This window comes from Asterias amurensis, chromosome 8 (genome assembly GCF_032118995.1).
Source record: "Asterias amurensis chromosome 8, ASM3211899v1".
In the NCBI taxonomy this organism is placed as follows: domain Eukaryota; kingdom Metazoa; phylum Echinodermata; class Asteroidea; order Forcipulatida; family Asteriidae; genus Asterias; species Asterias amurensis.
The window spans coordinates 13,152,985-13,167,779 of NC_092655.1; positions in this window are offsets into that span (position 1 = coordinate 13,152,985).

Sequence of the window (14,795 nt, forward strand, 5' to 3'; positions counted from 1 at the left end):
ATAACATTTGGCACCATGTCACAGCGGTCCCATAACGCCTTGTTAACACTAACAATTTCTATCACATGATCATGCTTCGGGCATGTTAGTATTTAGACACAACCTTGGGGAGTGGTGTTATAAACCACACCTTCCTTGCACCTTTTTGACGTCTTTTTTGGTTAAATGTCCCGTGTTGAACGATCCCACCATAACACCGACAACTAACTTCTTTTTCTGTTGCTTTGGCGCAACTTCATAACAATCACACCATAACACTACGATAACACTGACAATGTGATGGTTTGTTTGCTGTAGCTTTGGGTCAGTGACAGAACATTTACACAACCTAAGGGTGTGGTGTTATACGGTAGCTTCGGGCACGTGGGTGAAATCAACCAATAGAGCCTTAGGCTGTGTCGTATAATCCACACTGTCCATAGTCTTTGGTACAACTTCATAACACAACCTTGGGGAGTGGTGTTATAAACCACACCTTCCTTGCACCTTTTTGACGTCATTTTTTGGTTAAATGTCCCGTGTTGAACGATCCCACCATAACACCGACAACTAACTTCTTTTTCTGTTGCTTTGGGCATAGAGGAAGCTTTGGGCATGTGAATGAATTTGACACAACCTTGTATGATGTGGTGTTATACTACAGCTTCGGGCACGTGGGTGAAATCCACGGCCTCAGGCTGTGTCGTATAATCCACATTGGACGTACAGCCTTTGGCACAATCATAACACTTTGATAACACTGACAAAGTCTTGGTTTGTTGACTGTAGCTTTGGGTGTGTGACAGAATTTGACACAACCTAAAGGGTGTGGTTTAATGCTGCAGCTTCGGGCACGTGGGTGAAATCAACCAACACGGCCTCAGGGTGTGGCGTATAATCCACATCGTCCATACACATTGGACGTATAGCCTTTGGCACAGCATCATGTAACAATCACGCCATAACACTACGATAACACTGACAATGTGATGGTTTGTTTGCTGTAGCTTTGGGTGTGTGACAGAATTTGACACAACCTAAGGGTGTGGTGTTATGCTGCAGCTTCGGGCACGTGGGTGAAATCAACCAACACGGCCTCAGGGTGTGGCGTATAATCCACACCGTCCATACACTACATTGGACGTATAGCCTTTGGCACAACTTCATAACAATCACGCCATAACATTACGACAACACTGGCAATGTCTTGGTTTGTTTGCTGTAGCTTTGGGTGTGTGACAGAATTTGACACAACCTAAGGGTGTGGTGTTATGCTGCAGCTTCGGGCACGTGGGTGAAATCAACCAACACGGCCTCAGGGTGTGGCGTATATTAATCCATACACATGGACGTATAGCCTTTGGCACAGCATCATGTAACAATCACACCATAACACTATGATAACACTGACACTGCATCGGTTCATTTGCTGTAGCCAAAGCGTGCATCTTCGGCCCAGGATGTTATAAGAAAAATCCCCCATACAGGCAATGATATCCAGGCGTATGTTGCAACAGCCTTGGGCCCAATATGTCATGTACCTTATTATCTATACAGGCAATTAAGCACATAAGACGCTATAGCCTTGGGACCTGTACTCCTTGAGGAGAGGTAGATCCGCGCCGGCGGCAACTCCGTTAAACTCCCATGATGTTAACCACAGTTATAGGTCAGTCCGCTGACATGTGTCATATCTGTTGCACCTTTAGTTGTCAGTTCACTTACTACACCTGGTGCCACTTTAGTGAGAAGTCCTCAGACACTTATTTGAAACATGAGTAATAATGAGAACTGCCAGCTGATTGTCATAGAAATGAATTGCAGTCACTCCTTCTGTTCACTGGAATGACAACAGAAACCCCAATACTTTTGGGACGTGTAGTGTGCAGCATTGAACAGCATGATCATGAGAATCTAAAAGCTCTGGAAATTGTATCGGTTTTAGACCAACATGAGAGTATGTGTTGGATCTTCCTCCTCGGTTTGTAGAGGATTTGAAACGGTATTGTCTTTGGAAGATTCGTGGTTGATCCATGGAGGATCCTAAAATGATAAATGTGTCCAGTACGGACGGATTACGTGTTTATTTAAGCATGATATAAGCATGTAGAGTGTCCCTATAGCAACCACAGTGACGTTACAGCAACATTGGGGGAGAAAAATGACTGACTAGAGAAACACAGACTCATTAGACTCTAATTGAAGACGGGGGCTTATTCTCTGCAAACATATGGGGTCCTTTTCCATGATGAGACCACGTCACGAGGACAACAATAATAATTGTTTTGGTACCATCTCAAGTTAAGGGCTAGGGCGCCACGTCAATACCATTGAATCAATGTAAATGACCTCTTCCAGGTCCAAAGACGGTTATGATGTGACATCATGGTGGCGTCAGCAGTTGGTGTTTTTTTTTTATCAACCTGACCATGTAGCTATTATGCGATGACCCAATCACTGACAAGCCCCATGCCAACCCAGCTGTCTGGCTACCCCGTCCCAAGATCGCCATGACACCGCCCCTCCGTACACACACAACACTAGCATCCTTTGTACGCCACTGTACTCCTAATGACCACTGACCACCCTAATGGCCGGAAGTTACGACGATCCATAAAGGAAGTCGAAGCCCTTTGTTGGTAGCGACAGCTCGAGATGAATGAGACCAGTCCGACCATTGGCTCCAGTTATTCTGACGGCTGGTCATTTTTTTAAGGTAAAGCGCCAACTGGTGGACTTGTAATGACGATAGTGAACGGCCATTCACTGTCCATCTTTAGCTGGTGATTATGATGAGAGTAACACCTTAGATTTGTATCTGTAAACACCGCATGATGAAACCATAATTGACCCGGGCTGACGGCTTCGCCCACGTGGGGCCGAGCTCTGAAGATGGCAAGCGCCTACCCTCTGATTATGTTCAGAAAGCTGCCTCTCAGCTGCTCGCGTATTAATCCCCCAAAAAACCGTAGACATGATCACATCACACCAGTTTCTTTTTAAAACCACTTCACTGGCTCCAGTATGTCAAAGAATTAACTTCCAAACTACAAAGCTTGTCTGAAAAGCTATTTATGCCAATAGAACTTCTCCCTGCTCATCACCTTATTTATACTCCAAGTCGCAATCATTGATCTACAAACAGACATCACAGGGCAAAGCCCTCCTCTTAACGTCCAACCTTGACGAAATGGTTAAGTATATTGCCTATAAAGACATTGGACACTATCGGTAATTGTCAAAGACCAGTCTTCTCACTTGCTGTATCTCAACATATGCATAAAATAACAAACCTGTGAAAATTTGAGCTCAATCGGTCGTCGAAGTTGCGAGATAATAATGAAAGAAGAAAAAAAAAACTTGTCACACGAATTACAAGTTGTGTGCGTTTAGATGGTTGATTTCGAGACCTCAAAATCTAAATCTGAGGTCTCAAAATCAAATTCGTGGAAACAACTTCTTTCTCGAAAACTTATGTCACTTCAGAGGGAGCCGTTTGTCACAATGTTTTATACCATCAACCTCTCCCCATTACTCGTCACCAAGTAAGGTTTTATGCTAATAGTTATTTTGAGTAATTACCAATATTGTCCACTGCCTTTGAGGACACAGGTGTCATGACCAGGACTCGAACCCACGCTCTGCTGATCAGAAACACAAGAGCTTGAGCCCGGTGCAATCGGACCGCTCGGCCACCACTCGCCAACAATGTATTTTTAAAAAATAAAGAAATTCAAGTACATGTATATTTTACTTACGAAGCAACTATAGGAAGATTTCGAGTTCTGAACAAATCGGGAGGCACACGGCATATCATATCCACTAAATACAACGTTTAGCAAAAATTCGATTTTTTCCACGGAAATTAATGTTTAGGGTCACAATCCCAGTCATAGTTCATTACTCTTTGCTGCTTTGACAATGGAGGTAGTATTCTACCTCCATGTTTTGACGAACTCAGGTTCCAAAATATCCATTGCACTTTTAGTGAGAGCTCTTTAGGAAACGCAATGGGACGCAAGAATCTTCTACACAGGAAACCTGCTGCCATGTTAGAAATTAGAGCGCTAATTACAAATCACCGATCTCACCAAAATAGTCACCGAGGTCAACTTCAAAAGGTGACTAGAAAGTGCAAGTTGACCCCCATGAAAGAGCTGGCAGGATGCGGACCATCGACTGGATTACGTCAGAACATAGAAAACTAATCCTTGGGATAGAAATAATCAGCTGGTGTAAATTGATAACTCCTCTTAGACGCCATGAAAGATGGACTTGGGCTACAGAACGCCCTCTATTGACCTTGTCAAAACAGCAGTCCATACAAATCGAGAGTTACCGAGTCCATGTTTATTACAAAAAGATTGACCTTTTCCATTCAAGGACCTTTTTGGAAGGCAAGATACTTCATTGGTTACATGAGAAACTTTACACTTTATGGCGCAATTTCCACATAAATTCAAAAGTAAAGTATACAGATTTTGGGATGTGCCCGTTACCACATCAAAAGTTGATAAAAATCAGCCAAGTGTAATCTCCGAAACTTAAGATTTTATGTGTTCTTCCGATCTGGCTCTTTTGTGAACATGTGATGCGACAGGTCACACGGTAGTATACGTAGAAGATAAATATTTAAAACCATATTGTGATATCATATCCATATTAGCCTTCAAATATTGCAAATTAGTCTGGTGCTTCTGTCAACTAATATGTCTGTGTTCAGTTAATGTTTAATCGAATGGATACAAGACGTTATTTTGTATTGATAGGAACAACAGTCAGTCAACCAATCAATCAAAACCATTCATAATATAGTGCCGGTATCCATAGTTTCAAAATATATTTTGACAAAAAATAAAATATACCTAAAATAAACGAAATACGTTACATAAATTGCATGTATGAAATGAGCGCCAATGAGTTCAGAACTCCATCTTGGAAATGTTACCATCAGGGGAAGGTTTCAAATGTCGAATTGTCGATAAGGACATCGTTCCATAAAAATGCACCAATACAAACACATTATTTTGGTGCGTTGCTATAGACCTTTGTCATGGGGTGGCCATCTTGATTTTACTCCAATCCAACTCATTAAAACCAAAACTGAGGCTGGACGAAACAATAATCTGGTGCCATGGTTGTGCAAAGAGTGTTAGCATTCATTACTGTTATTGGAAACAGGGAACATGACCAATATGGTGACAGCCTGATTATGGTCGATTTAGTGGAACAAGCAAACAATTACCATTATCCGACCAGTAGCTTTATTATGTACTGCCAGAGGCTTGACAAGCGCCCAAGCTTCAAGTTTAAAGTAAATTTCAGAGATAAGCCTGAGAGGATGAAGCGGTCGTTTATTTCACAAGTTGAGTTTTTCCTTTCATGTCACTCTGAAGTTATGATAACAAACGTTTCTGAAACAAACACTTCACTCAACATCCAAGTTTGAAGGGATCATTTCTGATTCAATTTGTGTGTGAAATTAAAGGAACACGTTGCCTTGGATCGGTCGAGTTGGTCTTTCAAAAGCGTTTGTAACCGTTTGTTATAAAATGCATATGGTTAGAAAGGTGTTTAAAAAGTAGAATACAATGATCCACACACATTTGCCTCTAAATTGCGTGGTTTTCCTGTTACTATGCGAATTAACACGGTCGGCCATTTATGGGAGTCAAAAATTTGACTCCACCGTAAATGGCCGACCGTGTTTGTCGACGAGGTAAGAGGAAAACCACGCAATTTCGAGTGATACTTGTGTGGATCATTATATTCTACTTTTAAAACATCTTTTTAACCATATGCATTTTATAACAAACGGTTACATACGCTTTTCAAAGACCAACTCAACCGATCCAAGGCAACGTGTTCCTTTAAGCTGTCATCTTAGTGGGTGAGACGAGGCTACCACCATGAGAGCAGATTGTACGGGTAATTCATCAAGGTGTTAAAGTTAAGACGGTTTTCTTGATAACTCAAGTTGTTGACGACTGTTGGGGATATGTTTAAGTGATGACATCAATTTTAATTTTATCTTTATTAATGGTTTTGTTATTTCTCGAGTGTCGATCAGAGGTAAAATAATTTTAAAGCCAAACGCTCCGACAGTGCTCACTGTTTTGCTCTGAAATCAGTGCACACTTTTCTATGATTTCTTTCCCACTTACTCAGTCATTTCATATGTGATACATTACTTGAGTTTTTGTTTACTTGTGCTATTACATTTTTCCTGAAGTGAGGCAAATACTATCATTGACATATTGTTTGTTAAGTTATCATAGGCCACAAGCGAACCAATAAGCATTTGATAGATCACGTGATTCGTGATTATAAAATAAGTGACACTGTACATTCCCTGTCATTTCTGGCAGGCAAGATACTACACTGGTCTTATGGGAAATTTTGCATTTTGTATCCAAGTTTCCACATTAACTCAGAGTTACAAAAACTAAAAGCTAAACGAGTTTTGAGTTGTGCCCCTTTCTTTACATTACAAGTTGCAATCTCCATAGAATTTGATGCGTCCATTTGTGTACAAGTTGTTCCTGCTGCAGTAATTCTATGCTGTGTTGCTCTTCTGTAAACATTGTGATGACACAGGTTACATGGCCTTATATTATAGCTTGAGGGAAAAGCCTATATGTAGAAGAAGCCTGAGCAAAAATTGCCTAATTGTTAGTCCTATCCCTTACTTTAATAAGCATTGTAGCTTCATCATGCACAACTACTCTTTGGTGCAACAGCTGCCACTTAACACCATACAACTTAATCAAAGTATTGACTGCGGGAATCTTAGGTATACATTCAACTTGATTGATCGTCAAATTTATGTCAAAACATGTAAATGGCATGGGGCCAATTTCATAGAGCTACTTAAGCAAAAAATTTGCTTAAGCACGAACATAGCTCGCTTATTTTACACATGTTACTGGCCGAAATTTCATGCCATATACATTGCTTATGACTAGTATTTAGCTGTTGTTTACTTAGCATAACAATTGAGTGGAGTCTTGGCCGGTAATCTGATTTTACTAAGCAATTAATTTTTTGTTTAAGCAAAATTTGTGCTTAAGAAATTGGGCCATGGTTATTATACATGTACCTCAAATCCGGCCCGTTTTAAAGTATATCTACAAAGTAGATATACAAAGTTTTAACAAGTTGATCATGCTTCAAAATCTTGATTAGAAGAAAACAAATCCTGGTCAGACTTGACCCGGATTCTGGATCACACGGGGTCCTGGTAGTTTCAGGGTCAGTTTCACCCCAAAACCCGTGTCGAGGTGCATGATCCCGAATATGAGTATAATTATTAAAGTCCATGAGTTTAACAGAAGTTACGGGTCACATTGACCTAGATTCTGGGTCAAACTGACCCGGCATTGGATCAGGCCCCATTGGACCCAGATTTCGGGTCAACCTGACCCCGTCTTGGACCCAGAGTTAGGGTCAATTCTGACCGAGGAGTCTTTGAAGAATTAGTCTACACCAACTTGCAACTTCAAGATATTCTATTGTTCAAAGCACAGAAGTGCTCTAGAGCGGCTTTTCCCCAAGTGTTGTATACGATTTTTCATTTGATCTTCCTATTTACAAATATGGTGGGGCAGCCCACAATGACAAATACTATACAGTTCATACCTAAAAATCACCCACAGTGTCTATCTAAAAAGTGCATCATCACAGACATTCTGATAATAAGACAGACAAAGACAAAGCCAAATCCCATAGCCGAAGCCATAGCCACGACTTGGATTGTTTTGTGAGGTGTAATAACAGAGGCTGGCCAGCTGATGTACGTACAGATTCTGTGTTCGTTCACCTTTAGACACAAACTGCTTTCTTGCATCCCATTCTCACCCCAGAACTTCCAGAAAACAGGATGGGTTTAGGTCAAGCCGTAATTTGTGTTCCCTTGAGGTTTCTTTGAGTGAAAACAGACTTCACCTTGGAGCTATAGCTAAACTTTGGAGGCAGAAGTGCTGCTTGTTCGGTATGGATTTAACTAAACCCAAGGTGCTTTTTTGGTTTAAATTGCAGGCAGCTGAGATCTGATTAAACTTAACTTGTGAATTATCTTGTTAAAATGTGAAAATCGGGTACTTTTTTTCCTTCCTTTTCGATTGGCATCACTCTTAAAGCCATTGGACACTTTCGGTAAACAGTGTTGTCCAAGGCCCACACTTCGTATATCACAACTTCTATATAAAATAACAAACCTGTGAAAATCTAGGCTCAATCGGTCATCGGACGGAGTCGGGAGAAAATAACGGGAAAACCCACCTTTGTTTCCGCACGTTTCGCCGTGTCATGACATGTGTTTAAAATAAAATCCGTATCAATTCTCGATATCGAGAATTGGTATTGTTTGAATGTTTTCTCAAAAAGTAAAGCATTTCATTTCATGGAATAATATTTCAAGAGAAGTCCTTCACCATTACCTTTTCTGTAAACCCTGTAAGTTATTTGTAAATCTGGGAACTTTTAATTTGTTCTCTGTTCTGTACCGGAAGTGTCCAATGGATTTAAACATTGGCTATACGAACTTACTTGGTGAAAAGTAGTTTGAGAATAATTTCACTTATGTGTATGGAGAAGAAATAAGTTTTATCCAAAAATTTAAATCTGAGAAAGGTTAGGCCCTACTGTCAGATACATTTATCAGATTGTGTATTCCAATTACGAATTATTCTTTAAATGGGAGACTTTTAGGACGCTTGGTGGCAGCAGACTTACCAGGTCATGTGTGCACGCTCAGAACTACGTAAACAATGGAAATTTACCTGATAAGTCTGCTGCCACCTAGCGTACCAAAGTTTCCCATTCTGACATAACCACTTTTTGAGGGGCAAAATCTCAAAAAGGACTATTGAAATGACATGTACAGGTTATTTGTGTTGTATATTTCTTTATTCAAATAGGAGTAAAATAATCGAACCGTTCAAACAAACAAAAGAGGTATGGGGCCCTACTTTTCCTAGAAGAGATTTTCTCAACAACATGCCTTCTGGTCAGCCACATTGTAAGCTTGGCTCAATTATCGCTAAATGGCATCATAAAACTAGGCTTACCTTTATATGATCCACCTGTTGTGGATTGAGGTGGACAATTTGAGAGAATTTCTTCAGAAAGCCACAGGATATTTCGCATTAATCTTTTAAGAATGAATTTCGTGAGTCTGCAAAATCTGTACTCCCCCACAAAAAAGTACTTATAAAAAAAGTAAAACAGTAATTTAAATAAATTAATAAATAAATAATAGCAGATTCAAGAAGGACGTTTTTTCAATCGAATGTTATCAAGCTTCACACTTAAAGTTACTTCTTTTTACTAGTAACATTCTGTCTACACCTTTTGTTAAATAGAAGAGAGGAAAGCATACAACGCGCCCGTCAAATTGACGCAAGTAGTTCGGTTCATTTGTGACAATGTTTGGTACGGAGCTCTGGAAGTGCCATCCGACATGTTGAGATTCTGACATAAATATCTCCGGATGACGACATCCTAAACAAAAATAAGTCGACATACCGAGATAATAATGTCGGGATGTCCAAAAAATATGATGTCGTCTTGCTGTGATAACTTAGCTCGTGATGACGACACCCTAAAACTAGGATGTCGTCTACTTTTTGGGTGTCGACATCCCGACATAATTATCTCGGTATGTCGACTTATTTTCGTTTAGGATGTCGTCATCCGGATATAATTATGTCAGGATCTCAACTTGTCGGATGGCACTTCCAGAGCTCCGTAGTTTGGTGAACGTTTGCTCATCAACAAACAAATATTTTTCTGTATAATAAATGAAGTTTAAAGATAGTATAGATGTTTTTGTATAAATCCCAAACTACAAATTAGTGGCCTGACGTTTCGACCCTAATATAATAGTCTCGAAGCCTTAGGGTTCTTTAGTTATATAGGACCACTAACTTGTTTTTGTTGCGTAAATGAAACTTCACGTAAAATGGAGAATTCGGTATAGGAAGTTATCATGCAACTGACGCAAACAACCCCATTTACTATAAACAACAAACTGCGCTAAAACCACACTCCTTCCTGTCAACACGTGGGCCAAAGTTTAATAAAATGGTAGATATTTTTCTTACTGTACCAAAAGATCTTTAAGATTTGCCGTAATGGAAAGAGTCATTTGGCGTCTTCAACAGGAAGGTAATCTGATCTTAGGCCAGCGTGTTCCCTTAGGGGTCCGGTTCTGAACTTCAACATTGTAAGTTCACAAGGTTTTACAAGTTTGTTTTGCTTCTATCTCGAGTTGATAGATTGGTTTAATTTTGTAGTGATTATTGTCATGTTGACGTATCTGCGGAGAAGTGCTGAGACTAAATGTAAGTTATTGGCAGGTTTATTCCCCCAATATTCTGAACATCAATGACCAGCGTCTTTAAAAAAAAAAAAAAAAAAAAAAAAGGGGGGGGGGGTATAGTGCCAATAATGTGGGAGAATCAGACATCCATTATAGTATATAGACCAAATTAAAAAAAAAAAACTTCGAGCGGCATTTTTGAATTAAGTTGGTAACATACCTGATTTAACTAATTTGGGGGTGCTGAATCCGAAAATGATGGATACCAAGGCTAATTTTTAGTCCTTCACCCTGAAAAAAATCAAATTTAAAACAATACAGAAAACCTACGGGAAGACCCAAAGAACAAGGAGACATTTCGAGAAAAACTTTTCAATCTATCAACCAATCAACCGACTTATTGGAGACAATGCAGAGCCCAATTTCTTCATACAACATGCTTAAAGCAAAAAACACTGCTTAAATATTCTGCAAAGCAAAAAGGAAAATAATACATGTCAAGTGTAAATGTGAACTTGTATATTTTTGTTGCCAAACTTTTTCAGGTTAGCATAAATTTGTTAACCTGTATACGTGCATAGCTGCTTTTTCCTGCCTCGAAGCATCTCGACATGGAATTGTGGCCGGTGGTTGCCGAATTAATCCTTTTGGAGTTTGAGGCACATTGAACAGATCTCAGATCTGCTTAATAGGTTTTAAGCAGGAGACATTTATAAGAACCCATTGCTAGGTGTAAGCAGAAACACATTTAGCGGGTTGGGGCACCATACAACACACTAATAATATTTATCAATCTGGCTTGTAACTTCATAATTCACGAAAAACGCACTTAGCAATTCACAGCTATGTGAGTGCCACCATACGCAGTGGAACAAAACTTATTATACTTTTTTGTAAAATAATGGGAAAGCCCCCACCTGTTTTTAATATAAACCATCTACATGGAGATTACTGGGAGAAGACTGGCTTCCTTCAGTTATTTAGCATAATGTTACTTCTATGACACCAAGCCTGAGAAATATTACACATAGGGTTACACGTGCTGATCATCGGTACATCATTATTTACATGTTCTTAAAGGAAATATATATAGACCATGTGAACCTTGTTTACAATAAGTGTGACCTTGTACATTCTTTAAGTATTCTGGCAGGCAAGACACTACACTGTTCCTATGGAATAGTTGACATTTTCTGTCATAATTTCCACATAAAACCTAGAGTTATGAAAGTAAAAGCTGGTCAAGTTTTGAGATGTGCCCCCTTTCATCATATCAAAAGTCTCCATATAGTATAGGATTTTATGTTTTCTTCCATTAGGCTGTGTACAAATCATGCCTGCAGGAAGTCCAGGCTCTGTGGCTCTTTTGTAAACATGTGATGTCACAAGTCACATCGTCTATATTGTTTGGTAATAACTCTTCAAAATTATTGGCAATACAAACTTGTTGGTTGAAACCTCCACAGCAGCTTTCGATAGTATCAAGTATTTTGAGAAATATTTCACTTCGAAGTGATATGGTTATGTATGATCAAAATAAGATATTCAACATTGAAAATTGACTCTTTCTATGAAATACATTCTTCAAGTTGTTTTTCACAGTGCTTTATACTATAGGTTTTCTCGATCAATTTCGGCAAATGAGCAGCCAATTTAACCACCTAACGATTTTATTTCGCGCAAAATCGAATGCTACTGAAAAGAGTCATTCGATTTCGTTTTATGATTAGTCAAATGTAATGTTGCGTCATTCGATTTAACAAAGTAATCATTCAATTTAACAATTCATCAAAGCAGCATTCAAATTCGCAGACGCTTCTTGAGGCGTGTGTGTGTGTGTCAGGAAAAAAAATGACGATACGCTAAATTGAACAGAGTGCTAAAGGAATTTGACTCGACTCAAAACGAAATTGAATGGCCGAATTCTGAATTGAAACGCAGTAACCACTGGCAGAGGCAAAACAGCTTGAATTCGAACATATGAAATTGACTGCTCATTTGCCGAATTTGACTGAGAAAACAACCTATATTAAAGCTGTTAAGTTGTTGCGGCCATTAGAATATTTACCCAAATACCCTGACTGTGTCTTTAGCCAAATTAACTAATTGGGCCTGTCCATTTCGTTGTAACCGATAACGATGTTTCATGATCAGCAGTAAGTAGCCCGGCCAATTTGGATAATTGTATAAGCTCTTTGGTTAATATTTAGACAGCAAATCTGTTCAAGTCTGGGATACGCGGTTAATATTTTATGAGTTTTTAAATTAGGGATAAGGTAGCCAATTGAGTGGTGTTGGTAACAAAAAGAGCATTCAACTCGCTGTCGCACACTCAGAATATCCAAAGCTTTGGTTTGACTACGTGCACAAAATATTTATGAGAGTTTATACAGGATAAACTGTCAACAGTTAGAAAAGAAAACAAATAATATGAAAACATTCTGTATAGCATGTTAATCTATAAAGAAATCCTGTGATTTCTACCGCCACGGTCACGCTACTAAAATTGTTTTGATGATATTAATAATGAATGAGTTCTGTCTGAGGAAGTCATTTGGAAAAAAAATAAATGACAAAAGGTTTGGAAGGAAATGGCTTCCCCCAGAAACGTTTGTGGTCATTTAGGAATCGGAAGGAGGGCAAATAAAAACGCCATTGTTATGCACCCCACTGTCTGTAGAGCAGGCATGTTATAGTCGTTGTCTAAATTTAACGATATTCATCAATCCATTCACCACACAGATCTTGGCAAAGAACTTCCATATATGGTCTACTCATACACCTTATAACTAAGGGGGAAATGCACTTTTCTTCAGACCCCACCCCCCCCCCCCCCCTCTTGGTTGAATAACGGTACTGTTTATTCAAGGACTATAAATAGTCACTCGCTTCGCTGCAATTACATCAAATTTTCGAACATGACATTAACACCTTGTGCAACCTTGACTTGACCTCACATTGGGGGGTCAAAGGGCAAGATGATTCGGAGATCAAAAATAATCAATTTGTGTAGGCCGCCTTTGAATCGGAGCGGAAGTTGTAATAAATAAAGGATCAAATCTTCAAAGAGGGTGGAATTTGCCGCAAAGTGTTGTCGACTTAGGGACCATGGATAAACTATGTCACGGGAACGACCGCGTCGCGACGCGTTCCTTCGCGTGACAAATTGAACAAAAGAAAATCTACGGAGTGGAACGCGTTCTTCTCAACCACCGAGTCTTTAGGAAGACCCACTGTATAACAAAGGAACAATGGTGAGGCCGAAAACCACTGTGTAGTTATAATCGGCTTATCTGGGTAGATATAAACCCAAGTTGTTTCCACTGCAATTTACGTAAACTGTCGTTTCAATAAATAAACAACAACCAAAGATCCATGTTAATTATAATAACTGTGTCTCCGGTCTAGTTTATATTTTGACTAGTTTAGTTAATAATATTGCATCTTTGCACGACCGCCATGCAAAATAATCCCCCAAAATACAACAGAATAAAACAAAATCAATAAGAAAAACATCTTACATTAAACAGTAAAACTATACCTTTTTTTTTTTACATCCAAGGTATCCAAAATGTTTCATTTTTGAACAATGAAGCCAACACGTTATGTAGTTTTTCTTAAACACGCTAAATATTCTCAAGAACTGCTGAAAATTCACCACGTTGTTGACATGCCCAAGGTACCAGCAACGGCGCCAATGTTCTACGCTGGTTAGTATTGCAATTTTCGGACACCAGATTCTCCCGAAAGTCTCAATCTCAAGGCGGTTGTAACTAATTTCGTAAACTGTTGCGCATTTTTCCAACGGAGGGCGGCTCTCCCGCTATCACATTGTTAAGGAAAGCCCTCTAGCGTTCAATGTTTCTTGCATTATAGTGCGTTGCACGCAAAGTAACAAGACTACTAGGCCGGTATATTGAAAACAGTGTGTGTGAGTGTGTCGCTGGATATAGTGTGTTTGAGTACTACGATGTAATTTTGCGTTGTTTTGTGTGATTGCGAGCCGGTCAGCATGATTTCGCGGTACCTTTATGAACAAATCGTGTAAGTGTAATCATCTCTGTAAACACGGGTCCTAATGTTATAATTAGATGTAGATACAAAATAAGTTGGCGATGATTTCAAATTTAAGAATAATAGTCACCACTTCAACTTGTTATGGCAGTAGCATATTATTGTATTGGCTTTGGTAAACTCGAGGGTTGGCTGTACATGGACATCTCCAATCCATTGTCTGGTGTATACCTGAGCTAGACCGCAAACACTAATCCTTCACCCTTTCGTGGCTTACTTGTGAGCTGCCTTGTCCATGTAATCTGAACAACAAAAGGCACCAACAATAGAGTTCGATAATGAGGGACCTTAAAAATCAGTGAAGCGCTTAATCCATCTTGGGACGGGCGCGTGACAATTTTGGGACGGACTCGTTCTAGAACGAGTCTGACCGCAGGCGGCCGCGTTCTTAGTTTATCCATGGTCCCTTACGAGAAATATA